Source organism: Antedon mediterranea, chromosome 2 (genome assembly GCF_964355755.1).
Source record: "Antedon mediterranea chromosome 2, ecAntMedi1.1, whole genome shotgun sequence".
Taxonomy (NCBI): domain Eukaryota; kingdom Metazoa; phylum Echinodermata; class Crinoidea; order Comatulida; family Antedonidae; genus Antedon; species Antedon mediterranea.
The window spans coordinates 23,303,331-23,331,317 of NC_092671.1; the positions used below are offsets into that span (position 1 = coordinate 23,303,331).

The following is a 27,987-nucleotide window of genomic DNA, read 5'->3' on the forward strand; positions in this document are numbered from 1 at the left end:
CTGCACACAGATCCATGTTTAGGTTTACGGGCATCGATAGTGAGGTAGACCTAATTCTTAGTCGAGCAGCCATATTTAAGATCCATTAACCAAGACTCTGCACGACATGATATTTTAGGAGATTTGAATCCTGGTTGTGCCCTAATTGTTTTAGACTGGGCGATGAAGTTTGTACCACGTAAATACCGTAAAAGCTAAAGAGACTGGTTTGGAAAGCGTGGACTTCCGTGGTACATAACAGTCTTGACGAAAAAGAATAAAGATAGAGAGGTACAGATGCTTACGTTTATGCATATATTTCAATCTTGCAGTCAAGATAGTACTACTGTTGTGGCAATCATCGACGATGTGTTGAGGCAGCTTCCATCTATTGCACCCTAGATAATGCAGGGTGCTACCACTCTGCCCTAACATTACTCTCGTTACCAAAGATAGAAGAAGATGAAGATCACAATCCGACGTATTGATTTTTCGGACCATCAAAGGGGGAAGGGTGCATGTGACCGCAAGGCAGCCAGTATAAAAAATCACATGAATAAATATCTTAATTCAGGAAAAGATATTGAAAATCCAGAGCAGATGAAGGCAGCAATTGAGTCCTTTGGAGGCATTCCTGGAGTGAAAGTCATAGTTTGTGCTTTACCTACTGGTACTATTTTTGCAGCAGGGAAATGGAAAGGCGTGAGTCACATCAACAACATAGAGTATGGAAGCAGGTCCATGAAGGTGTGGATGGTGTATGGTATTGGTGCAGGACAAAATCTACTTTTGAGTAAATTCTGTGTTCCTTCGAAACTACCCAATTTAATTAATAACAAGGATACAACGTCTGATCAAAATCAAGTATCATTTATTACAGTAAAAGCAAGAATACAAGCCAAGACATCTCATGAAGAACAAGCTGATATAAATGACGACGACAAAATAGAAAGTAAAGTCCTGGCACCCCCAGCAAACTGTTCTTTTGTCGCGAACAAGGTTGCATTAGGTCGTATCAGAGTTACTCTTCCCTAGAAAAACACTTCAGACCGGACAGAAAGCTGATCCATGTGATGTCTCACGAGAGATGAGATCGGCCAGACACATTATTTAGCAAGAGTGAATTTTTAACAGCACAGCAGATTGCAAGTTTTTTCTCACGCTTGGCTAAAAAAAGGACAGATGCAGCCGTTCATGATGACGATGACGAAGATGATGATTACGATAGTAATGAAGATGACGTTAGTAATGAAGATGGTGACGAAGTCGAAGAAATGGAGACGATTCAAAAACGGAAAAAGAAAGAGAAATTCAACTTTTGTCGCAAACCGTACTGGACACACTGGTTTCCACGTGCAGTTGCTCGATTGATTAAGGTAGCAACGAAGGTAAAACTGTGTCTGTGAGAATTCTTTAAAATAACAATAACAATGGTAAAACAATAATGTATTGTTTAGGCTACGAATTATTAGGACATTTCGCACGAGAACGTAAACGTTAACGGATGACGTCAACATTCTACTCATTTGCATAACAACGGAGTTCAGCAAACAGTTGCGTTAACGTACTTGCTCGTTTTGATTTCGCGCTTCGACGGGAAGTGTAGCGCACGCAATATACGCCACTCTTATTAAAACAAATCATGGAATACCTTGGGTTTAGAGACAGCCTAGGCATGTTTAATCATGTTTCGGTTAACGTTTTTCTTTGACGCTATTTTTCAGAAATAAGGTTCTCGACGCACGTAACTAAAGTTTTTCGTAATCCTTGCGCACGCACAGATCAAGTTGTTTACAAAGTGGGCGGAGCTTGGAAAATAGCGTTAAGGTTAACGTTTACGTGCCCGTGCGAAAACTCCCTATATGAGAAGATAAGAAATTATGTTGTAAAGCCTGTTTTCTCGAAAACTAAGCGATATTTTACCAAACAAACTACATATCTGTTTTCCTTACATTAAGGTCTACCAATGTACAAAATATGAGCCAATTCGAAATTTTGACCCTTGCCACTAAATTACGAATATGTCTGATTTTTGGTGACAAGCACTCTTAAGCTTTTCCAATGGATTGTTTGATGATTTTCAAAGATCTTCAATCTAGGTTTGTTTAATGTCAACTTGGTGTTTTACTTCTTGGCTCCCCGGCTTGGCTCCTTACATGATAGTGATATTTTCTTTAGTTAGCTCCTCAAAAGCTTTTTGGGCCTATTTGTCAACATGGCAAACGCGGATCTGGCCTTTCCTTTACGAAGAAATGAACTGGAATAGTCACACCAAGGCATGGAATCATGGTAGCGTGACACACATCTGATGTCAAAGTAACTCGTACATTGGTGGTGCTGATGTATCTACAGATTTTCTTCCAACATCTAACCACACTGATACAGCAGGATGACTGCAATATCAGTACCTGATGCTCCTTTTCACTCTTTACATCACTGATGTTCACCACTCCTCAACATTAATTTTTTGTTACGCTGATGCATACCACTGAAAACATTCAAACTGTTTTGACACACAGAGTTATAATAATGATGTGTCCATACTTAAAACATTATTAAAAACCATGAAATCCTATTAGTTAGATCAATTAAATTTCATTGGGTTATCATTAATAACAGCCTCTCATCATGGAAACTCTCTAAGAAAATGAGAACAAAGTGTCTCTCCTCTATAGTATTCTCAAAACCCATTATCCTTAACTCATCCTTATTAATACGCGGAATAGGTAGGCCTACAAGTGATGGATCTTTAGCTGTCTCTAAATATAAACATTTTAGCATTGGTTTCACATTCACGGTCTAGCCATTTTGACACCCGGTCTTTTGCCACCCCGCCTTTTGCCGCCCGGCACATTGCCACCCCGCCTTTTACCACTTGGCCTTTAGCCACCCAGTCTTTTGCAGCCCGCAAAATTCACCTCGGCATTCGGCAATGCCGAGGTAAATGCCGAGGTCCTGCTAGCTTACCACGGCATTGATTTGCCGAGGCTCATTAAATTTATTTAGGCCTTGGATTGGAGTAAAACCAAGGCTACCACATACACAGCAAATAAATAGTTTTACAGTTTTTCAAATTTACCTTCGTTAATACAAGTGAATTAAATATATCTTAAAATATTTGTACGTCTGAGTTATTATTAGGCCTAGGCCTACACTGGTTTTATTTTACACACAAGATAGGGCTTCGCCGTTTACAACAACAACGAACGTAACCACGCTCAGCTAGCTCTCTCTATCGTCGCGTGTGATGTGAGTTTAGTGAGGCATGACAAATCACCTGACTTACTGTTACTTGGTAGATTCCGGTTTTTCTGCTGTGATCATTTTATTTCTTAAGAAGTCATACTACAATTGTTGATTACTTTTATCAATTTTTATAGGAACATGTAGCGTTTGAAGTTGTAATATGAATTAACAGTCAATAAATATTTAAAACATTATAGTTGTATTGTCAGTTTATTTCTTATTATTATGGTGTCCTGCTGAGAGAATGGAAGAGTCCAACTTGTATTGGGGATTGAAAACCACGTGATATTATTTAGAGAGCAAGCCGCGCCGCGCCGCAAATGCGCTGTACATTATCAACACAGCTATTTTTAGGTACAGTACAGTTAATGTGTGTGTGATTGAATACTAAAAATAGCTTTGGGGGCTGAACAAAACAAATGCCGACGTGTTGCCGAGGTGGGCTTCGTTTACGTCGGCATTTTTTTGCCAAGGTCATTTCGCCCCAATTTCGAGGGCTGCTTTTGCCACCCGTCCGCATGTGGTACATTGCCACCTTAGGCCTTTTGCCACCTTGGCCCTGCCACCTAGCCAATTGCCACTACCGGCTATTTGACACCCGGCCTGTTGCCACCCGGCTATATTCTCATCCAGTGGAAATGCTACTGATTAATGTTAATTAAACAGTTGTTTTTACGAATTATTTTGTGACAGTCAATTGAAGATTCTGTTTATCATAGCCTTTGTCCTAATAAAATCACTAACAAAATTGTATTACATTTATTTAGATAATACAAATTAAGTGGTAAACAAGGTGGGCTACTATTTGGGCTACAATTATTGGAAAACTTTAAACATCTGGGTCTATACCATAGAAAAGCAATTTATTAATTAAAATGATTTACACATTTCAATCTTGAATTGAGACACCGGCGTTCATTTCAATTTAATTGCAGGCCTAATTAAGAAGTGAAAATGACACTCTCAGATCAGGAGGCAAAAGGCCATGTGACAAAATGGACAGGGTGGTAATTGGCCGGGTGGAAATAGGCAGGTGTCGAAAAGCCGGGTGGCTATAAGCCAGGTGACAACGGGCCGGAACCCATGTACTCACTATGCTAATTTAAGTTCAGGCGGGACATACATTGACCTTTGACCCTTTCTTAAGGGGTCATGGTACAGGATTTGGCACTTTAAGTTTTCTCAGTTGGTTAAATGTACTTATTGTACTTTCTAAGGTTTCATCAATCAACTTTCTTAAGCAGATCAAGTTAATACTTAAGAATGATATATTATTATATATTCAATTAGACTCTAAAAATAAACATTTTAGCATTGGTTTCACATGTGTACTCATTATGTTAATTAAGTCTAGGTGGGACATATATTGACCTTTGACCTCCTTAAGGGGTCATGGTACAGGATTTGGCACTTAAGAATTACGTTTTCTCGGTTGGCTAAACGTACTTATTGTATTGCCAAAGATTATATTGATGTACTCGATTATGCTAATTAAATTGTTAATTAGCGGTAATTAATGGCTTTAAAGTGGACTAGGTACAGGAGTTGACACTTAAGAATGACGGATCTTCAATTTTTATTATGAAATGTTTGTATGGTCGAATTGATCTTAATATTCATGATTTTGTTCCAAGATATTCCGAATCAGTTATTTTTAAACACAAATATGCCAGAACCAATTCTTTTAAATATTCATTGTGCACTAATTTTCCCCGTGTATAGCAAGAGATTCCTAAATATTGTTATATTAGAGAACATTCTTTATTTAGTTTTAACACATTTGTGACAGCTCTCCGGTCTTATGTCAGGCAACTTTAAACTTTTTATTTTTTTATCTTTAAACAATCATTTTTATCTGTACATAATATTTATATACTGTATATATATTTTTTAGATTCAATTTTAATGATTGTTCAATTTGATGCCTCGCAACTTTTTAAATTTTTATATCTTTGTATTTTGATTTTTCAAGTGTGCAGTATATGGAGAGCCATCTCGATAGTGCTTTGCACTCATGGCAATCCCCAGGGTACTGCACCGCTGTCTTGTTGTCATGTATTTTTGTGCCTGAACATTGAATAAAATAAAAAATATAATTAGACTCTAAAAATAAACATTTTTGCATTGGTTTCACATGTGTACTCATTATGTTAATTAAGTCTAGGTGGGACATATATTGACCTTTGACCTTTCTTAAGGGGTCATGGTACAGGATTTGTAACTTAAGAATTACGTTTTCTGAGTTGGGTAAACGTACTTATTGTATTGCCGAAGATTATATTGATGTACTCGACCATGCTAATTACAATGCTAATTAGCGGCTTTCTTAAGCGGACTACTGTAGGTACAGGAGTTGACACTTAAAGCCCCATTCCCTACGTTTTTTAGATCTAATTTAAGATCACAAACTATATTTAATGTAAAAATAATACTATATGGTCCTATTGCGATAACTTTTTTCGTCTTTAAACGGTTAAAAATGTGAAAAATAAGTCGATTTTAATAATTATAGCGGCCCGCTATAAATCCCAAAATGCATTGCGCGCGGATTGATATTTTTGTTTTTCACCTGTAATTCGCCCACTTTTCGATCGATCGTGAGGCCAAAACAAATGGAAGACTCCTAACTTTTCAGCGAAAATACCGGGTTTTCCCCAATTTGTATCAACGGAGTCTGGCAAAAATAGAAAGACAATTAATGCAGCAACTATACAACGTCAGGCTAGGTATATAGCTAGCGTACGATGTTCGTACGTTACCTATGTTTACCAGCTAGGCCTACAAAACTAAGCCTAGCCAGGATAGGCCTAAGACCGTCCACGAGAGGTCGATCGCCGCGAGCTACTTAGGTAGTGCATTGTTTCTCACTTTTTATCATAATTTACCATAAAACGTACATTTAAGACAAGGAATGACATGGTTTAATGTTTTTAAAGTGATATATATGTATTATTTTCCAAAAAACGTCCAAAATTGCAGGGAAGGGGTCTTTAAGAATGACGGATCTTCAATTAGACCCTAAAAATAAACATTTTAACATTGGTTTAATTTATGTACTCGATTATGCTAATTAAATCAAATTTTAGAGGATTTTGAGCGCCCCTCCTTAGAGTTGGTACAGGGGCAGGAACTTAAGAACGGCCGTTTGATGGTCCCAGGACCCCACTTGACATATTCCATGCCTCAGACCTTTTGTACTCGCAATGCTAAACAAATCTTCATGGGCTCACGGACTAATAGGATTCGTAAAATTAAATTTACTTTACTTTACAGTACTGTACTTTACCTAGACTAATCTAGACCAGGCTAGTAGGGCTAGCAAGATGTGAGGCCTAACTAAAAAGTACAGTATATACAGCCTGTTTAAATAAAGTGTTATAAATAAAATATCAATGTTCTTATATTTTCAATAAAAACAGTTGCTGCTGTAAGGGGAATGCACATGTGTAGCTTGTCTCACACAGCAGAGTTGCTCACACAGCCATGGCTAAGTTGGTTTTGTGCTTTGTTGTTAAATTGCGCCCTCAATGTAAGAAAATGATGACATCATCAGTAATTTAAAGCTTACGTAAAATCAAGGTACGTAAAACAAAAGTTCTACTGTACTGATTTGTTGGGCAGTGATTTATGACACCTAAGGGATCTATCTACAGTAGACTTATTTTTTCGAATACACTTAATTTTTTTTTTATTTTTTTTTTTTATCAGATACACTTGTATATTATATCTTGTGTCGTATAACAAATAAGTACTGTAATAGTTACTAAAGTTACTATTACAACCTCATCAATAAATACACAAATATGTTTATTCACTTATTGATACAAAGGCATAATATAAAGTTTCGTTTGTCTGTAAAATGATGTAAGTAATCAAGCTGTAATAACAGGAGTAATTAAAAACCAAATTATACTACGAATCATGTTTATGTTATGTTGTGTGCTGTTATGTTTTCCCCATTGACATCCATTGGAGTTGAGCTGTATAGGGAGAAAAAGTGATGACGTCACGTTACTGATTGCGCTGGGTCAAAATAAAGTTCGGTCGGCCATCTTGTCCTATTCGAACGCATTGATTTAACACTGCTTTTTCGTACATCCCGATAAATTTCGTATTTACATAATTTAGAGTTGTTCATCTTGCTTTATTTATTGAATATTTTGCTGATAATATATCGTATGTTCACTTTCAGTTTATAATCGCAATGTTCAAAAAATAGCATTTTAAATTTCGTGTAACACACACTTTTTAGGCCTCTTTCGTTGGCGGCGAGTATATACTAGCAGTATTTCTGCGTTTGTTGTGGAAATGTGCAAATCAATATAATTTCTAACTTTCAGTTTACTATTTATTTATTTATAATGTATTGCTTAGTAAAGTTTGAGTTTCTAATATGGTAGGTAAAATGTTGAATTTTACTAGTTTTGATGCATAAGCTAGGCCAGATATGGGTCATATTGATCGGCAAAATGTCGACGCTATAGGCAGCTAAGAACGACCGCACACGGCTATTTCTTGCTTATATATACTGTATGTTTAGTAGTTAGATAGTTACCTTTTTGTAAATGTATGTGTACTAACGTAAATTACTTTGTCTTTGAATTATTAGGTGATCATTTAGAATAAAATGATCACCTATTTGTTATTGTATGAAATCTTTATTGGTTATCCGCAACGAAGTTGCAGGATAACCTCTTGTGATTGTACGAAATCATCATCATCTTTTTTGTCATCTTCTTTCTTTCTGTATGATTTTTGTGTAACGCTTTTCTCTAAAACTTGCAAACATAACATTTTGTTAACTATGTTAACATTTTGACATTTATGCAATGACGTCAAGCGAAGCTTTTCATGATGTTTACAATTGCGCAACGCGACGTTCGCGCGATTTAACGATTTTGTCGTATTTAACATATGTCGAAAACCAAATAACATTTTAAAGTGAAACTTTGCAAAAGTTTAATTTATATCATGCGCTAACTGTCTGTTGAAAAAAAATTACGTGTTTTACACAAAGTGACGCGCGCACGCGCATTTAAAATTTCAAAATGCGCAAAATTAATTTCTAATCAACGTCATCATGCCTAAAAATTGAAATTACGTGTGGCATTAATTTCATCTTTACAGTAAATTTTAAACTGTTATAGCTCGCAATCGCAAGAATAAAATGTGATAATCACAATTAAAACATTTTCCGGAAGCTATTGGATTGTAGATACGAAATCATGTAAACATTTTGCCAATCGGATGTTGTGACGTCATCATATGGCCAGTTAAATGAGAAAAGTCGTATTTTCATCTTTTGCATTATAATTCAATACATTTAAAAGAGCGCGCATCAATATTTCACGTATTCAAATTTCTTCTACACACTAATATGTTGTTGCTGAGAAAATATCCTTCCGAAATTGCTATCTTTGTATTTCATTTTGATGCCATCGCCATGTTAAAATTTGGAATAAATTGCGGCTCCCTTAATTTCACCTAATCTACACTGTATGTAATATGTAAACAGATTTTACTGTTTATACCGACTGTAATGGAATAGCCCAAATCGTTTCTTTCCTACCTATTTCTATAATGTAGCAGGCCAAATAAGACGTTATTTTTACAGGATAGAGGGCGGCAAACAATGTTTTTCTCATATCAGAACCGTTCATCGTTGTTAGGAGATATGTGATTTCTATTACATTTTCTGGTTTGTTTGTCAGTTGCTCGTCCGGCCTGTAGGTCATAATGCCAACGTGAACACTTTCTTTTGGCCTCAACCTATCCCCTTAATGTTAAAAGGTACGTCGTTAAACGTCCATGTTTCACCACTTGCGCGGCGGATAACCAAACTCGTCAAAGTGACGAGTTTCATGTCTAGTCTTTTTATTGTTTCTGTACACTATTTTGTGTAACAATTATCTCAATAAGTTTAATGTCAATGATTACCAAAATTTCAGAATATCTTTCAAATAATATAACTTAATCCTAATAAGCTTTCCAGCGTGATCACTCATCCGTGACGTCATTTATACGCCATTTTGCGAAATCACATTATCAATCATATCTCCATAATTCATTATCACATATTAATGAAATTCACTACACGTAAAAATATTAGCAAATAAAAACACATGCGCACGTAGGGTCATGCGCGTAAAATCGCGCGTTAAAAATTTAAAACGCTCAAAATTAAGTTTTGATCAATTTAGAGCATGAATTAGGCCATTTGCGTGTTTCAAAAAATTACTGCGCAAAAAAAAATTTTGCACGCGCGATACTTAAAAAGCGTAAAAAATGTGAATTTTTTTTACAAATCTCATTCTACTCACCATCCTTAGTACATTCACCAAATTTGAGTCAGTTCCGACTTAAAATAACGCTATACAAGCGCGTTAAAAATGACAAAATGAGCACATTAATTTTACAAAAGTTCTGAAAATGGTGAAAAATAGGTCTTTTTTAAAATGAAAATAATTCTTTAGAATGCAAGATGACCCCCGATTTTTTTAACTTATTCTGGAAGCCATTGAGTTGTAGATATGAATTCATGTACACATTTTACGTACAAAATGTTTTGACGTCATTAAATGGCCACTTGAATTTAAAAATTAGGATTTGATATCTTTTTGTGTAGATTATCACATTCAACAGAGCGCATCTTGGTTATGTGTTCTCGAATTTTGCACAAATTTCAGTATGTGCTTGCTTAATTAATTATCTTTATCATGCGTTGACACTATTTTCATTTTAATTTCGTCATCACGCGTAAAAACTTGAATAACGTAGGCCGTGTAATTTCACCTTCCCAGTAAATTTGAATATCTTACAGCTCTTCAGAATTGAAGGTTACCTTGAGGATTATAATTTATTATGAAAGCTGATGAAATGTAGATATTAATTCATATAAAAATTAAGCCTATCGGATGTTGTGACGTTAACATATGGCCAGTTGAAGTGAAAAAGTAGTTTTTTCATATTTTTCGTCAAAGTTATACACATTTCAAAGAACGCGCACAGCGCTTATACAGGCCAAATTTTTTTCCAAATCTTAAATTTGTTTGCTCAATTAATTATCTTTCGAAATTGTCATCTTATATTTTAGTTTGATAACGTCATCATGCCAAAAAATTAGAACATGTGTGTCCCGTAATTTCACCTATGCTACACATAGATATACAGTATATACTGTACATATTGTATGCCATATAGGAACAACTCAGCACTATAAGCGTATAATAGGATGGCATACATCAACATTTTCCGATCGTATGTTAACGTACGTGCATGTTTAAAAAAAATTTATTTCAGTAAAATGATAAAAATGATCACCTATAATTCGTCAAAGTGACGAATTAAATTCTAGTTTTTATTATTATATTGTTAATGTTTCTCTACTGAACCACTTTGGAAATCAATGCTTTAGCACTCAAAGTGTCATTATGATTCAGTATAAAGACAGAATAAATAAATAATACACAAAAAACGATCAACAATGTTTTGGTTTATTAATGTAGTCAATCAGATTCATATTACCATCATTTAATATTGACAAATTATTGTATTAATAAATCTGATATACTTTTAACTGTACTTGCTTGTTGTGATCAGCCTCCTTTCTATTCCTTGAATTATAGCCAAGGAATACCCGTCGTCCTAAAACCTTTACCGGACTATAACTGAACTGAACAGTTATCATTTCATTTTGTCATCGATGTGAAATAAAATAAGTGTATGAATTTATGCCTAATCTATTGCCTAAATGCCTAAATGACTGAATAACACCAGCTGTATTCTAAAAAAGTGATACCACAAACGCCATTATAATTAATACTCTATTTTATTTAACACCATGGTTTATTTTTTTGGTTTGTAACATTCCAAAGGTTATTATTGTGCACTCGGATCTGGAAAACCAAAATTTGCCAAAATATTTCCACTACATGATAAATCGTGATAGCAACAAATTTCCTTTTAATTTTGTGGTTAAACAGATGACACCCTAATATATATCACTGTTATGTTTATTACATATATTAGCAGCGGAAAATTTCATTTTTAAATTTTGTTTAGCAATATTGCTAATCAAACTGATTTTTGAGTCGATTGTATCTTTTGCTACACAATTTTAAAAATCTGTAGCAAAAAGGTTGTTTTGTATAGCTTTTTGCTATGCTACACTGGCAAAATTATTCCCTGTATTAGTATGAATATTTTTTATTTTGTTTTAATTTTTCTACTATGCAACTCCACATGTTAAAGCCGGCCGCCATTGTTCTTTCCATAGCAATGATTTTTACGAAGCGAAGCTGCCGATGGATTTCTGAAGGGTGCTCAATCATTATTTGATTATAAATAGTTATAAAAACAACAATTTTTTACAATTGCATGCTTACAGGATGTTGTAGACAACAACCCACTGTGGTGACGCAGGACTATGTAGGCCTAAACAGACGGCAACTAGTTTCAGTACAGTTCAAATTCAGTCAGTGAAAACTATTTGGTAGCATCGAAATATAATTGCCCTATAGAGCTTTAAATGGACTTGTTTGTACCTCAATATATTAACGATCTTTCACATTACACTTCATTTCATACATTGCATTCATCTAATCAACTTCTTCATGTTCCTAAATAGAAACTTAAAGACTCATTCCCTACAGTTAATGATTTTATTATATCAAACATCCAAAGAGCCCCAAAAAAATGTCATGTTATGCCTTTAAAATAAATAGCAATAAAATCAATTACTGACATTTCAGTCCGGAATGTATTACTCGAGGATAGGGACGCTCTTGAATATCGCTACCAATACTTGAACAACGCTCGGTCAACACTTGTTCAAAACATGCAAGGAATGTCGAAAGTCCTCTGACCAGTACTGTAGTTTGAATTTGTATATTTCTTATATTATTATTTTCCGCTAAATTCATGATTTTAAATAAATTAATATTAACAAACAGGATTTTGGCGGGATGAAATTTTATCCGATCGTCCAGATACGATCCCCTTATTTCGGGAGGAAAATTGATATTGGGTAATTACATTTTCATAGTTAACTTGTGCAACCATTATATAGGCCTATAATGTACCATTTGTATATTATTGGTAGAGCAGGTTAATTTAAGTTAACTTTACGGTTGTGAAATCACTTAATTTTTATCAGTTAAAACTAAAAATCGACAGTCGGGATGAATTATACGGGATTCCTAATAAATTCTGAGGCCTGTACTGAAATAAGTTAAGTACCCTGATGAAATCCCACTGGGATTTTATCATCACGAAGTTTTAATAAATAAGTTGTAATAAAATATCAATTCAATACAATTATTATAAAAGAGTTAATGGCATGGTTGAGTTAGTACAGGAAAACCAAACTCAATTCGGCAAAAAATTAAACATAGAGGGCGTATTTCGTGAATATTTTGCGTTATTATAATATAGAGGGCGCTATATAAAATTTTAATTTAATGTCCCACGCATTGGCCACTAAAAAAGTTGGCAGGTATATAGAGGGCAATATCAGCGTCCCATACCTGTTCATGTGAGTGACACTATACATAGTTAGGCCTGTTACAACAAATATGGTCCAGGGTCAAAATCACTTTTGGCTCTAATAATAAGGTGGCCAAAACATAGTATAGGCCTAGTGTATAGTGGTGCTATGCTATCTGGCATAATTTTGACCCATCTGGCATCTAGCATTTATAATAGGCATAATTTTAGAAAATCTAGCTTAATTTGAAAAACGCAAATCCACAACGATTTAGCATATTATCTGGCATATTTTAGAAAAATAATAATTTAATTTTGATCGCTGGCCACACTGTGCCAAAAGCAGTCCGCCACTTCCAAAATCGGTCCGGGTTTTCCTTCCGTCAATTTTAATTAAATTACTAGGCTAGGCCTAGCCTAGGCTAGGCTTAGGATTAGCATGCCCCGTTGCGACGATTGAATTGAAAAGTTTAATTTGATTTTAACTTGTTTTTGGAAAGAAAAATATATCTTCTAGGGCTGGGCTAGGCCTAGCTAGGCTTAGTAGCTAGGCCTAGGACCTAGGCCTACCCTACCATTTACCACTAGCCTAGCTAGGCCTCTAGGCTAGGCCTAGCTTAGGCCCTGGCCTAAAGTGTGATAATTACATTGGCTTGATATCATTTTATATCATATAACCAGGCCCCACCGCCACCGGACGAATATTAGCATGACCCTGAACAGCCGGCCTAGGCCTATAGATAGTCCTAGGCTAGATCGGTCCGCCTAAAAACGGGAAAAAATCCCCCCAAAAAAAGGGGAAAAAAACAAATAGGCCTAGCCTAGACTAGGCCTACTAGGCCCTAAATACCAGAAGAAACTGACTATTTACCGGAAAAACAACAGATAGGCCCAGGCCTAGTAACGAAAAATGTGATTTTTGTGTCAAAATCGATCGTCAAACGGCAGAAGTAAACGTCTCGGCCAAAATCAAGTCGGCCGGCCCACCACACCACGTCAGTGTTGCCAGCGATAAAACTTTAATTATGCCGTAGCCTGTCTAAATAATGCCAGATTGGGAAAAATAATGCCAAATCCCCAAAATGTGGCCCGGAGGCCCTAATTAAAAAACGTCTGTAAAACCCCAACTGACACAAAGTGGGCCAAAAATGTTATCCCGTGTCGTTACAAATTTATATTTTTAGTTTTGTGTGTAATAACTAATATTAATAATATAATTCCCAATATCTGAGGTGCGAAAATGGTAATTGCAAATGTCACCAAACACCACCACCACCACCACCACAGCCACGGAAAGTTTGAATTTTTAGTTGAAATATGTTTGGAAATATCATACAAATATTAATGTCTTCAAGACCTCAGCCCAACCATGGTTGGAAAATTGGGGAAAATAGAGCTGCTCGATGGCCCATGGCACTTAATTTTAAATGAAATAATATTAATATATTTATTAGGTGCCTCCAGGATCTTAGCCCCACCATGTTCCGAAAATGGCACTTATAATTTAAAATAGGAAATAGTGTCTCCAGGACCTCAGCCCCACCATAATACAATTTGGAAAAATAGAGCTGCTCGATGGCCGGAAAATAAGAGTTTCTAGGACCTCGGCCCACCATGGTCACTGCAGGGGCTGAGGTAAGAACATTTGGAACGAGGCCATACATGGCTGTCAATCGCGTGCTAAACTTAGTGTTTACCGACCAACCGACCGACATAGTGAGCTGTAGAGTCTAAAAATAGGGCTGCTACGATGCAAATGGAACTGAATTTGAAAAATGTGGAAAACAAATTCTCTAGGAGAAAATGATTTTGGTTATTCGCACTTCGCGGATAAGGCCTTGTCAGGATCTTTTTCTTTCTTATCTTTTCTTATTCTTTCTTTCCACGAATTTTGTTGTGCGTGTATCTCCAAATCTTCTCAACATAGCATTGTATAGGCTAATATCAGAAGATTGAGGCCTGTATCTGAATATGTCATAAGGTTTCGGTGCTGTCCAAGTAGCACAGTAACATACGCATGATTATATAATTTTTTTAAATTTATCTTAAATTCAGAACAAAAAGACATTTGTTATTGAAACTTAAGAAAATGATAATTCATATCAAGGGTCAAATTTCTATGGAGTAAACATTTTTAAATGCGAAAAATCAAATCAAAATGCTATAGTAACTATCGTTTGGATTCTCTCAGCTTTACTAGGTGGGGTTCGAATCTATGCATTTTTAAAAATAAATATAAATTTGCTTTCTTTTATTTTGAAAGAGAGATATATAGGATAATAAATGTAAAAGATTAACAACATCAAAATCCAACAGTGTGGCGTGTTGACCGCCGCGAATGACTAACAATTTAATGTCAGAAAAAAAGGAATTATAACTCTCTTCGTTACGTGTTTAGAAATTTACATCTCCTCGTTGGTATGTCGGCGTTGTTATGTAAATGAGTTTGTACAGGTGTAGTGGGAAAGATGGTATTGTTAGTCATTTGTGGTCAACACGCCACACTGTTAAATTTAGATTTTTGTGCTAAACATAACATTTACAACATAAACTAGAATTTAATTCGTCACTTTGACGAATTATAGGTGATCATTTTTATATTTTTATTGACATTAATATTTTTTAAACATGCACGTATGTTAACATACAATTAGAAATTGTTGATGTATGCGATCCTATTATACGCTTATAGTGTGCTGAGTTGTGCCTATGCCATATGCATTATGTACAGCATATACTGTATATCTATATACAGTGTAGCATTGGTGAAATTCCGGACACACATCATGTTCTTATTTTTTGGCATTAATGATATTATCAAAATAAACTTGTGAATAACAATATCGAAAGATAATGAATTGAGCAACAAAATATAATATTTGGAAGAAAATTTGGCATTTAGATGCGCAATGCGCGCTATTTGAAATTTTATAAATTAGACGAAAGAGATGAAAAAACTACTTTTTAAATTCAACTGGCCATATCATAACGTCACAACATCCGAAAAGCTTAATTTTTATATGAATTTATATCTACATCTCATCAGCTTTCATAATCAATTATAATCAACAAAGTCACCTTTAATTTTGAAAAGAGGTGAGATATTTAAATATACGCTGAAGGTAAAATTACACAACCTACGTTATTCAAGTTTTTACGCGTGATAACGTCATCGAAATTAAAATAGTGGCAAGTCATGATAAAGATTATTAATTTAGCGAGCACATACTGAAATTTATTCATTCATTCATATTTTTTACCATTTACGACTAAAAAACTTTTGTGCAATTAATGTGCGCGTTTTGTCATTTTTAACCTGCTCGTATATGTTATTTTAAGTCGGAATTGACTCAAATTCTGTAAATGTACTAAGAATTGTGAGTAGAATGTGATTTATACAACAAATTGTTTACGCTTTCTAAGATTCGCGTGCGCAAAAACGTCATTATCATTAATATGTGATAATGAATTATGGAGATATGATTGATAATGTGATTTCACAAAATGGCGTATAAATGACGTCACGGATGAGTGATTGCGCTGAAAAGCCTATTAGGACTAAGTTAAGGTATTAGAAAGACATTGTAAAACAAGGCCAACAGCCATAATATGTCGCGTGCTCTCAGAAAAAAATGAACTTTCAAAAAGTAATGTACATCAAAACAGTTCAAAAAGTACAGAAAAGCGATAAAACGCATAGTGATACCGGACCGAAAGACAGACCGACAGACCGACAGACCGACCGACCGACATAGTGAACTATTGATTCCACGCGACTAAAAACAGTGTGGCGTGTTGACCGCAATGACTAACAACGCCATCTTCCCCACTACACCTGCACTTGAACTTATTTGCATAATAACGCACGGCATACCAACTGTTCAATAATTGTCAATGCTTGTTCATGCTGCTATTGTTCATCATTTAATTCATTGTATCAGTTGTTTTGATTTCTCAATATCAATTAATCACTTAATTCAGTATCATTTATTCATGCTCCTCAAACACAGTAAAATGTAGTACATGGTTTGAAATCCTTTTCGTTTGTTCAAAGTTAAAAATTCACAACAAATTGTGAACATTATTTATTACATATGTATTTAAATAAATAGAGAGAATACACTAGCCAGGCCAGGCATCGGCATATTTACACATTTATATTTATTTTTTTCTAATTTTCTGACATAACTTAGGTGTTCTTAAAATTGAGGGCGCCAAACATAACATTTACGAGATCGGAAAGAGGCCGGTAGCCAAAAGAAAAATGATGGCGTGCTCCCTTGCCTCTAGCACGGTAAGGCTCTCTCACAGCCTTGGGGGTACCACACATCAGATGCTTTGATGTTATTGCCTCATGATGTGTGGTGGAAAGGGGGACGTTTAAATCTGTGAACCCCAAACACAGAAGCTCGCATAGCTTTAACTCTTTTCCACCGACCGGCACGCGGTCGGCACGGGGTTTGAACCCATGATAATCGTGTTCCACGACGCTCTACCGACTGAGCTATCCGGCCCTCTGGTTTATAGCAAGGTTAAAACTAGATTCGTTTCCTCAAAAGTACGTCATGAATATGCAAATTTATGACGTAACGATTAGAATGACGTAATAAATTAAGATCCATAAATTACAACTCATATTCTTGTCAAACCATGGTGAAGTTTTTATAAAATGAAATATAATTATTGTTAATCGCAATAGAATGAATAATTTCCTGATAATCTAGTATTTTTCACGCTCTGCTGTCTAGCCCGCTACGCATGACTCATTTATAAGCTGAAAGCAAGCAGCAGTTATAGTACTATAGACTGACGTTTTTTCTAAAATGGATACTCGATTATAATTTATAGGTCCCAGCTGCTGGATCCAAAATAGAGTCTATTAGGACACGTCATGCTAAAATTACAAATCCCAAAGCATTTCTGATAGTTATGAGTCCCATTTGACCGATAAATGTAATACTGTAATTCAAACAACTTGTATTTCTATATGTACAAGTGTATTTCTGCATCATCTGCATACTTAACTATACTAACATTATTACTTTCAATTTTAAAGTTTCAATTTTAATGATTGCCTATTGCTATTGTATGAAATCTTTAATATTCTTCTTCTTCTTCTTCTTCTTCTTCTTTCTGTACACTATTTTGTGTAACAATTATCTCAAAAAGTTAAATATCAATGATCACAAAAATTTCACAATATCTTTCAAATACTGTAACTTAATCCTAATAAGCTTTTCAGTGAGCACTCAACCGTGACATCATTTATACGCCATTTTGTGAATCACACATTATCAATCATATCTCCATAATTCATTATCACATATTAATGAAATTCACTACACGTAAACTTCAGGTAAAGGGAAAAATATTAGCAAATAAAAACTTGCGCGTTTCAAGATCTTGCGCGTAATATTGCGCGTTACAAATTTAAAAAGCTCGAAATTAAGTTTTGATGAATTTAGAGCATGAATTAGGCAATTTACTGCACAAAAACACGTGTTTGCGCGCGCGGTACTTAAAATGCGTAAAAAATACGATTGTTTGTACAAATCGCATTCTACTCACCATCCTTAGTACATTCACCAAGTTTTTGTCCGTTCTGACTTAAAATAACACTATACGAGCAGGTTAAAAATGACAAAATGCGCACATTAATTGCATCAAAGTGCAGACAATGGTGAAAAATAAGGCGTTTTTAAAATGAAAATAATTCTTCAGAATGCACGATTACCCCCAATTTAACTTTAATTTATACTGGAAGCCATTGAGTTGTAGACATGAATTCAATGTACACATTTCACGTACAAAATGTTGTGACGTCACCAAATGGCCACTCCAATTTAAAAATTAGGTTTTTTTCTCTTTCGTCATAGATTATCACATTCAACAGAGCGCATCTCGGTTATTTTGTGCCCGATTTTCGCTCAAATGTTAGTTTATGATTGCTCAATTAATTATCTTTCTCATAAGTTGTCAACATTTTTATTTTTATTATTTCATCACGCGTAAAATCTTGAATAACGTAGGTCGTGTAATTTCACCTACACTATATTTTTTAATATCTTGCAGCTCTTCAGAATTAAAGGTGACCTTGATGATTAAAATTTATTATGAAAGCTGATGAAATGTAGATATGAATTAATATAAACATTAAGCCTATCGGATGTTGTGACGTTATGAAATGGCCAGTTGAAGTTGAAAGGTAGTTTTTTTCTGTCTTTCGTCAAATTTATACAAACTAGATGGTACGCGAGCGAAGCGAGCGTACCATCTAGGTCGTGTCCACAGATGGTTTTCGAATAAACAGTAATTTCAGCGTAAAAAGTGTACGTACCGCAAGACTATAGTACATTGTCGTTTACAGAAACGAATTAATAGACACGATGATTTATGTAAAATTAGAACCCTGGGAATTAGGCCTTGTCTTAAAAATGAGTCCAATTTTTTCTATTTGAACTCATTTAAACAAACCCAATTTGTGTTTTGTATATAACATTAGAGTTGAGGGATGGGGAAGAGGATGGGAAGAACAATTTTTAAATATATTCTCTATCCACTCAGTAACAAAATATTGTTTTAAATGTTTTAGAGGCCTATCAATAATATACCACTAAACACAGTAAAACATTTACGATTTATAATACTTTTTAAAAACTGTCCCTGTTATAGTCGATTGAAATAGTAAAGTACATGTAACGATACACCACTACGACGTTTATATTTTTTATCTATATATAAAATTAATTATGTTTAATTCTGACATAGGCGAGCACAATGGAAAACCTTCGGTACAAATCTCTGCCTTGGATACCTACCTGATCTATCTCAGATGAACCGTGAAATGTAAATTTGATAACATTAGTTTTCACTATTACGATATTATGAAGAGTTTATTAACAAAATTTATGATTTCAACAGTAGATGTTCAACTCAATTTCATTCTTCGCGGTCAAAGTAAGTTCCGGGTTCACGATGATTTCACCTTGTAACAACCTACTTTCAGCTATTTTCTCTCTTTTATACACAAGGGAGCAGTTAAAATAATAGATTTGACCCTAAAGGTGACTGGAAACAGGCACTTTCCATCAATCAATACAGTGTCCCTTTGGGAGACAGAAGAAAAAACCCGATAGTAGGACTGGAGCTTTTTTTTTTTTATTTTAGGAACGGACCGCGCGTGTGAAGGTACAGTAGTTAAAAATTAAACTGCAAATTAATAAAGATCAAATTAAATATACGCCATAAAGAATCGGAATATATTGTGGGGAATAGTAGGCCTATTATAAAATTACATAGGGAGATTTGATAAGACATTTTGTTTAAAATCGAGTGAAATCCCGATAGCCGAGTTTTATTGAGTAAGCTGACAGGAATAACTGTAGGCTATCTGTGTCCTGTTAGGACCGATATGTCTGCCCATGTTGCAAGCCGTAAAGTCTTCTTTCTTGGGCCGAAGCGGCCCACTTTGTCACGGAAGTTAGTTTCAAAAGATGTTAATAAATAATGTATTAATTATTAGGATGGTATTTATTTGAATAAACGCCTCTTCAATAAAACATCACTTTGAATAATAATTCCCCCCCCCCCCCACCAACCCAACTATCTAATAAACGTCCATCCACATTTTTAATAACTTGATTGATTGATTGATTTTATTCGATATTCATACATAAAAGTTAAAATATACAATGTATAAAAAAGAATACCTGGATAACCCATTAAGTCGACAAAAAAGTAAACTTATTTCCAATGGGGTCCAATCCGTAATGACTGAAAAGTGAGTGGTTGGGCCTAGTACAATTATCATTAAGTATGACTCAGTAAAAATGAAAAAACAAGAAAATACATACAAGACAAGATAACATAAAAAAAACAATATTAAAAATAACTTAATTAAACTGAAATTCCAAGCTGTTCATTATTAAAATATTCTTTAAGTTTTATTTTGAAGGTTGCATTATTTTGTATTGATTTGAGTGAATTGGGGAGCCTGTTCCAGTCACGGATACCTAAGAAATAAAAAGTCGTATCATTAACGCCAGTAGCCTTAGGAGTGACAAAATTAAATGTTGTACCCCAGGTGAAATGGTTATGATGATCAGAAATTAACAAAAAGTTATCCTTAAGGAAAGAAGGCGTATTAAAGTTATAACGAATTTTGTGAACATAATTTAATCTCAAAAACTTATTTCTGAGGCTGACATTAAGAAACCCAAGATCGGAAAGCTCTTTGGCACCTATGTGAGACCTCGGACCAACATTTAAAATGAAACGTGCCATCTTGTTTTGGGCAGTTTGTAATTTATTCTTACCAACTGTACATTGTATTAAAGCAGTGCTTAATAGTTTACGACATTTTTTATTCAAGTACGAACTTTGCCTATGTAAAAACTTCAACCTTGACTTAACTTTACTGATAACACTAGTTGCAATAATATCACATGATACATATTGGTCTAAATCAATACCCAAATATTTAACTTGTTTAGTACTTTTGATTCTACGGCCCATTAATTCTACAGAAAACTCTTTAACTTTGTTAAGCTTCGCTCTGCTACCAAAGATAATACTTTCGGTTTTGCCAACATGTAAAGATAATTTGTTTTCAGTTAACCAGTCCTGGCACTTAGCTAGGACAGTACTTAATTTATGAGCGATTTTGGTGGCATCGTGATGAGAATACAGAATCGTAGAATCATCAGCATAAAGCAATAATTGAACATCAGAATCAATACAAGAAGCAATATCATTTAAATAACATAGAAAAAGAATAGGGCCCAAGATGCTACCTTGCGGTACACCATGAGTAACTATAAGAGGTTCAGAGCAGGTACCATTCACACTGACAACTTGTGTGCGGTTAGCGAGATAAGATTGAAACCAGTCAGTACGCTTAAAACCCATGCATTTTAGCTTGTTAATTAAAATCACATGACCGACGGTATCGAAAGCTTTTTGTAAGTCAATTAGAACCATTCCAGTAAGAAGGCCTTTGGACTTATTGTTTTTTAAACCGTCGATGAGATTTATGAGGTTGCTTTCAGTTGAATGGGCCTGCCGAAAACCGGATTGATAGGCATAAAGTATATTATTTTTGGAAAGATACCTTTCAACTTGTATAGCTACAGATTTTTCAAGAATCTTAGATACCGTAGGCAGAATACTAATCGGCCGATAATTCTCAACACTTGTTCTAGTATTTTTCTTAAATAGAGGGGTTACTTTACCAGTTTTAAGATCATGAGGAAAACAATTAGTTTTAAACGAACGGTTAATGATATGAGCTATCGGTTCAGCCAAGATTATCGCATCGTCACGTAAAAATCTTGAGGGAATATTATCTAGACCGACGCTTTTGTTTACATAAAAATTCTATTGTAACAGGCTCTAGCTTAAACATTTTTCCTTTTAATTTAACGTAGTATTTATGAAGATCGTTAGTGGACATGGTGAAAAAACCTATGCATTTTGGAAGTTTTTTGACGAGTGTTGACGCAACATTCATGAAAAACTCATTAAAACGAGAGGCAACGCCTTTTGGACAGAAAGTTTGTTTACCATTGTCATCGAGAACGATTTCTTCTCGTATCCGAGCTGTTTGAGGGTTTTCCATAATTTTTTAGGGTTGTCTTTATTTTCATCAATCTTATTGAGAAAATAATTAGATTTAGCTTTTTTTATCAGCCGCTGAGCTTTGTTCCTAGAGGCACAATAATATTTGTATATATCTAGATTAGATTTATCTTTCTTGAATTTTTTTAAAAGTGTGTCTCTTACTTTGATTTCATTAGCAATTTCGGAGGTAAACCAGGGTGCTATGTTTTGTTTAAGTCTAACTTTTTTTATTGGCGCTATTGAGTCGATCACCATAATGATGATATCTTTAAGAGTTAACCACGCGATATTTACATCGTCATTATTAGTGACAACAGACCAATCGATATCGTTAAGTTTTTCAAGATAGTTATTTACATTATAGTTTTTTAAAGATCGTAATTTAGCGGAGTTGTGTTCATTTTTATGAACATGAGACTTAGGTATTTTTCTAGTGCAATAAATAAGAAAATTGTCACTGAGGCCAATATTAATTACTCCAGATTGCTTCACATTATTTTGTACATTAGTAACAATGTGGTCCAAACATGAGCTTTTTTCTTTTCCTATTCTAGTTATATCCTTAATAACATTACTAAAACCATTTCTTATAAGAAAATCATTATATCTTTGCGATACTGGATTGATAATTAAAGTGCATATGTTAAAGTCACCAAGAACATAAATTTCACTACTCTCTTTGATTTTTGATACAGATTCTTCAAAGTTGTTCAGAAATAAAGATACATTCTGTTTTGGTGGGCGGTAGCATGTACCAATCACAATTTCCTTTGAACGAGGCAGATATATATTTATCCAAATTGCTTCAAAACCGTCGATATCCAGATCATTTCTACATGTGAAGGCGCGATCATTTTTTACGTAGATACAAACTCCACCACCAGACCGGTTTCTGTCCTTACTGAGCGCTGTATATCCATCAATTTTGATCTCGTTATCGGTGATGGATTTGTCCAGCCACGACTCGCTGATGGATATAACAGTAGCTTTGGTCTTTGATGCGATGTGCCTTAGACATTTTATTAACTAATGACCGCGCATTGAGGTGAACAAAATGTAGGCCTTTGTTAAACACGTTGAATTCCTCGCTTAAATGCTCGTAAATTTCTTCTGTATATGTATGTCCATCTTGTCGGGTTTCATTCACATTATTTGCGTCGGCAATAAGTTCGTCCTGGATATTAATGTCACTGATGCATTCATCATTCGGAAGCTGATTGAAGAGGCATTCTTGACATAACCAATTTTCTTTCGAGTTCCGTTGCTTATATACAATTTTAGTTATTCTTCCGCACTTGATATGGTAGTTACATTTGCATTCAGTGCATTTCATTGCCCTGTGCGTTTTCGCAATCGGTTTTTTACAAATTGAACATGGGTTTCTGATTGGTCCTGGGTTCGGAGAAACGTCTCCAGCGATAATAATAAGTACCATCAGGAAACTTGGGTTTTTTAAGGTCAAGCGGCAAACTGGATACGGTTTAGAAGATCCGTACATTGTCCATAAGGGAGACATTATATTCAGGTTATCCGTATGTATCTTCGGTTGAATTGCCCAGCTATCATATAGGCCTATGCTGGGGTTTAACGTAGAAAAAATGTCCGAGTTTAAGGTTGGGCGGCATGTAAAGTTAATTCTCACTAGAAGGCATAAAAAAATAAGAACATTTGTAGTAATCGCTGCCATTATTAAGATTGATTTAATTACCTTATCAGTGGTTGAATGTCATCCAGGAACTTAGCAATGTCAATCAAACAGGTAAACAAGTGTTGGTCAGCTGATTAAAACTTCCCGCCAAACGCAACGAAGCAAATCAAATGAAAACTGGGTAAAAACGGAATAAAAATACACCAAAATACACCGGAAAAACTGTACATATCTATATAAAACTTCTTTAAAAAGTGTTTAGAATGTCGTTGATACTCAGATCGAGGTGATCAATATTGCACTATAACACTATAGTATTTGTAGTAGAATTCATCGCACTGTTATCTACAATTTACCAAACATTTTTTATTCTTTTTTACCACTTTTCATATCTATTAGAGGATTTCATTTGATTATAAACTAAACTAAAAAAATCAACATATCCCTCGAATAAGCACCTCCCTCAAATGAACTCCGCCTTCCCATCTCCGCGCCCTATAAGGGCCCTACCAAACAACACACACTATAGGACTACTTTAAAATGTTATTAATCATCTAAGACACTGTGAAACAGAGTAGTTTAGTTTTACGAATGTCAAGCATTTTCAATAATGGTAACCGACAAAAAACGTACATGGAGAACATTATCATTCCGAGAACCATCGTCTACACTTCCTAGAGGAGCGAGCGAAAAGAGCTCACCCTCTATAATTATTAATTAATACAAACGTTGAGAAGCAACTGTCAGTAATCTACTCACAGTCACAGTAATAAATGTTCTTGTTTATATATCTAACAGTAACCACATTCACAGTAAGACAATTTCGATTTAAATGGCAACCAAAAATGGTTATTACGTACGGTACAGTATTTACAATATTGTCAAAGTATTGCAATTGTTACGACCACTTTTGGCCTAGGCCGAAATACCTAAATAGCAACAACGAGGCTTGGAACAAACAATAGTCGACACTCAAAGTATTATGCAAGGAGCACAAGCTCCATTTATTTCCTTTCACGAAGCACAAAATACATAACAACACAATTATAGATACGTATGATACCGAGTGGTTGGTTTGCCTGGCCATCCGTACACATCACAACCTCCCCATTCTTATCGTCCTGCCTCGCTTCCAGTCTCAAGCACAGTTCTAACCGCAAGCGTCCTTGGCTGGCCCTGTCTCCTGAATGACTCCCTTCTTTGTATCACACACCCAGCACAGCTTTCCAAAATACCGCGCACCACCATGCTCCATTCTGATTCGTCCACTTGACCACCGGCGACTTGATTCATTTGCATGTGACATGTGACACCTGACTCTCGTCACACGTAACACAATGCTATATATAAGTTTTATTCTCCAAGGGCCCATAAATTTACCTACTTGTGTTAAACCAAGGGCTCATAAATTTATCAACAAACTGGGAGTCTGAGAGATTGAAATGTTCCATTCATCGCAAATCAATACATTTGTATAAACGTGTAACCCTGCCATGGTTTACCATGTTTTCCTTATTAGATTTTTAATCTTTTAATCCTTTCTTTGTTGTTGAGCCCAAGTTTTAATTAGTTGTTTATCTTTTGGTTAGAACTTCCTTTGCTGTTTATGTCATTATGTCATAAACTATGTGGTAATGCATGAGAGCTTTCTGTTTTTTTCTATAGACACTGACCAATAAGGGCCAGTTTACCCTTTAAAATATATGACTTTATTTAAAGCTAGCTATATGTTTTACTGTGCTACAGTATAATTACATTACCGAACTAAGTTTTAAGTTCGCGTTGATTGGAAGTTTGTGCTAGTTTGGCATATTGCACTAAAAATTATGTTTGATCGACTGTATTGTACATATTGAAGACTGTTCGTTTTATTTTGAATATTGGCTCTTTGTATAGGTGAGTGTTTGAAAACCAATTTACTTTGTTCTATATTTAAAGTTCATTATTGTATAAGTATATTACTGTTGTTATTATTTATAGTTAATGCTGTTTTAATGGAAGTCATTACAGTATAATACATAACTTAACGTGACATTATTATTAATTATGTTTAAACCTATTTTTATAAATGGAATGTTTCCATGATTGGTCTGTTACTGTTAGGGTAAGCAGGCTCAAGATAGACCTATTACTGTATATCATATAGGCATTGTATAGATCAGCAAATTGTTATTTTCCTCTTTTACTCATTTATTGTCTTTTCATTATGTTATTTTTGAGACAACGATTGCCATTATGAAGTCGTTTTATGACTATTGCCATGTAAGGCTGATAATGTACTTATGGTACATTCAATGTTAAACTATTATCGGCGCCTTAGATAAGTCATACTTTCCGTTCTCTTTTGTTTTATTTTATTTTATTCCAGTTTGGTCGAATAAACCGTGTTTTGTTCCATGTAAATTTATGTTCTGATGTTTTTGTATTTGAGTTACGTTTGCGCTATATTTATTCGTTAAGATTAATTATAAAAGTTGCGGAAACTTTAAAACTTAGTTCGGTAATGTAATTATACTGTAGTACAGTAAAACATATAGCTAGCTTTAAATAAAGTCATATATTTTAATATGTAACACTTAGAAATGACCAGCACTTCAGATGGCATAATCAGGAAAAGAGAATGAAGCATGGGAACATACCCTAACATTGGCCCAGTCACCTGACTAAGGCTAATCCCATTGGTCAATCCATGTTGCTGGGAAAAAAAGCAAAGGGTAAACTGGCCCTTATTGGTCAGTGTCTATAGAAAAAACAGAAAGCTCTCATGCATTACCACATAGTGTCGTAAGGATAATGAGGAACAAAGTTTTACTTTTCTTCTATGTGAATTTGCCCTACCCGTTGGTGAGCTGGACTTACCCTCTGATTTTTCATTGGTCCTTGAGCATAATGTTACTCCAACATTATTTAAAGTTATCCGTGTGGATGACACCTTTATGGAGAGAAGTACTGACCGTGTCCGCATTAGTGACCTCACTAGAAATAGAAATCTAGATTCGCCTCCTAACCTTCCATCTACTTCCAACCTTCAGTCCTCTGCTGCAAGCACTAATCCTTCTTCCAACAACCCCACTACCGACCATTTTCCTTCTGATTTCGTTAGATCTTTTGCTCGTTGCACTCTGGCTGCAAACCATAGAAAGTTGCGTTGTTTTTCTGGTCTTTCCACATCCAGCCGGGATGAGGATGATTATGTTTCATGGATCAACCATGTAGAGGGACAGATGGATGAGTGGCAAGATTTAGAGGATGCCGAAAAGAGACGACGTGTCCGTGAAGCCTTTCGTCCTCCTGCTCTCAGTCTCATTAACGATCTTAGGCGAGACAATCCTGCCGCCACATCTGAGGATTACCTAAGGGCCCTAGATATGGCGTTTGGAGACACCGAGACCGACAACGAATTATTTGTTAAATTCTATAGTGTAACTCAGAAAGAAGGCGAGACTCCTTCCAAATTCCTAAACCGCCTTCAAGTGATCTTACATAGAGTGATTAGGAGAGGGATCATACCCCGTACGCAGGCTAATGGGGTTAGGCTAAACCAGTTAATAAAAGGAATCCTCTTTGATGAGATGATTATTGTCAACCTCCACCTTCGAGACAAGGTCGATCATCCTCCTTCATTTTTTACTTTACTTTCTTCAGTTAGAAAGCAGGAAGAAGAAGCGAGACTGAAACAACAATCTCGTGGTCATATTAAGCCTTTTATACACGCACAACTACAGCACACCTCCTTCGGTTATAATAACTCACCACAAAGCAATCAACCCCCACCACAACACCAAAGGCCGAGAGAAAGAAGAAACGACTCCAACAACGACCAGGGAACGATGGTTGATTTCTGTTTTTGATGTGGGGAAGCAGGACACATCCGTCGCCGATGCCAAAACCCACCAAATGTTGACCTTGTAAATCGTAAGTTGGTAAAGATAGTCCTAGGAGGAAAGAATCAGGGAAACTCCAATGGACACCTGGCAAAGGGGAACCAGGGGTCCGATGCAAGAGCATAAAT

The 27,987-nt window shown here is 35.3% G+C and overlaps 1 protein-coding gene and 1 pseudogene across 2 annotated transcripts in view; one reads left to right on the forward strand and one right to left on the reverse strand.

The window, feature by feature from the left end:
- Positions 1-13,672, reverse strand: part of LOC140040726 (protein TANC2-like) — a 128,543-nt gene extending 114,871 nt beyond the window's left edge. For both annotated transcript variants that reach the window (XM_072086873.1, XM_072086872.1), the window contains exon 1: positions 13,580-13,672. The gene's annotated coding sequence lies outside the window, so the exon portion shown is untranslated. The remainder of the gene's footprint in view (positions 1-13,579) is intronic.
- On the forward strand, positions 442-27,985 carry LOC140039367 (uncharacterized; annotated as a pseudogene).
- The last annotated feature ends 2 nt before the right edge of the window (positions 27,986-27,987 follow it).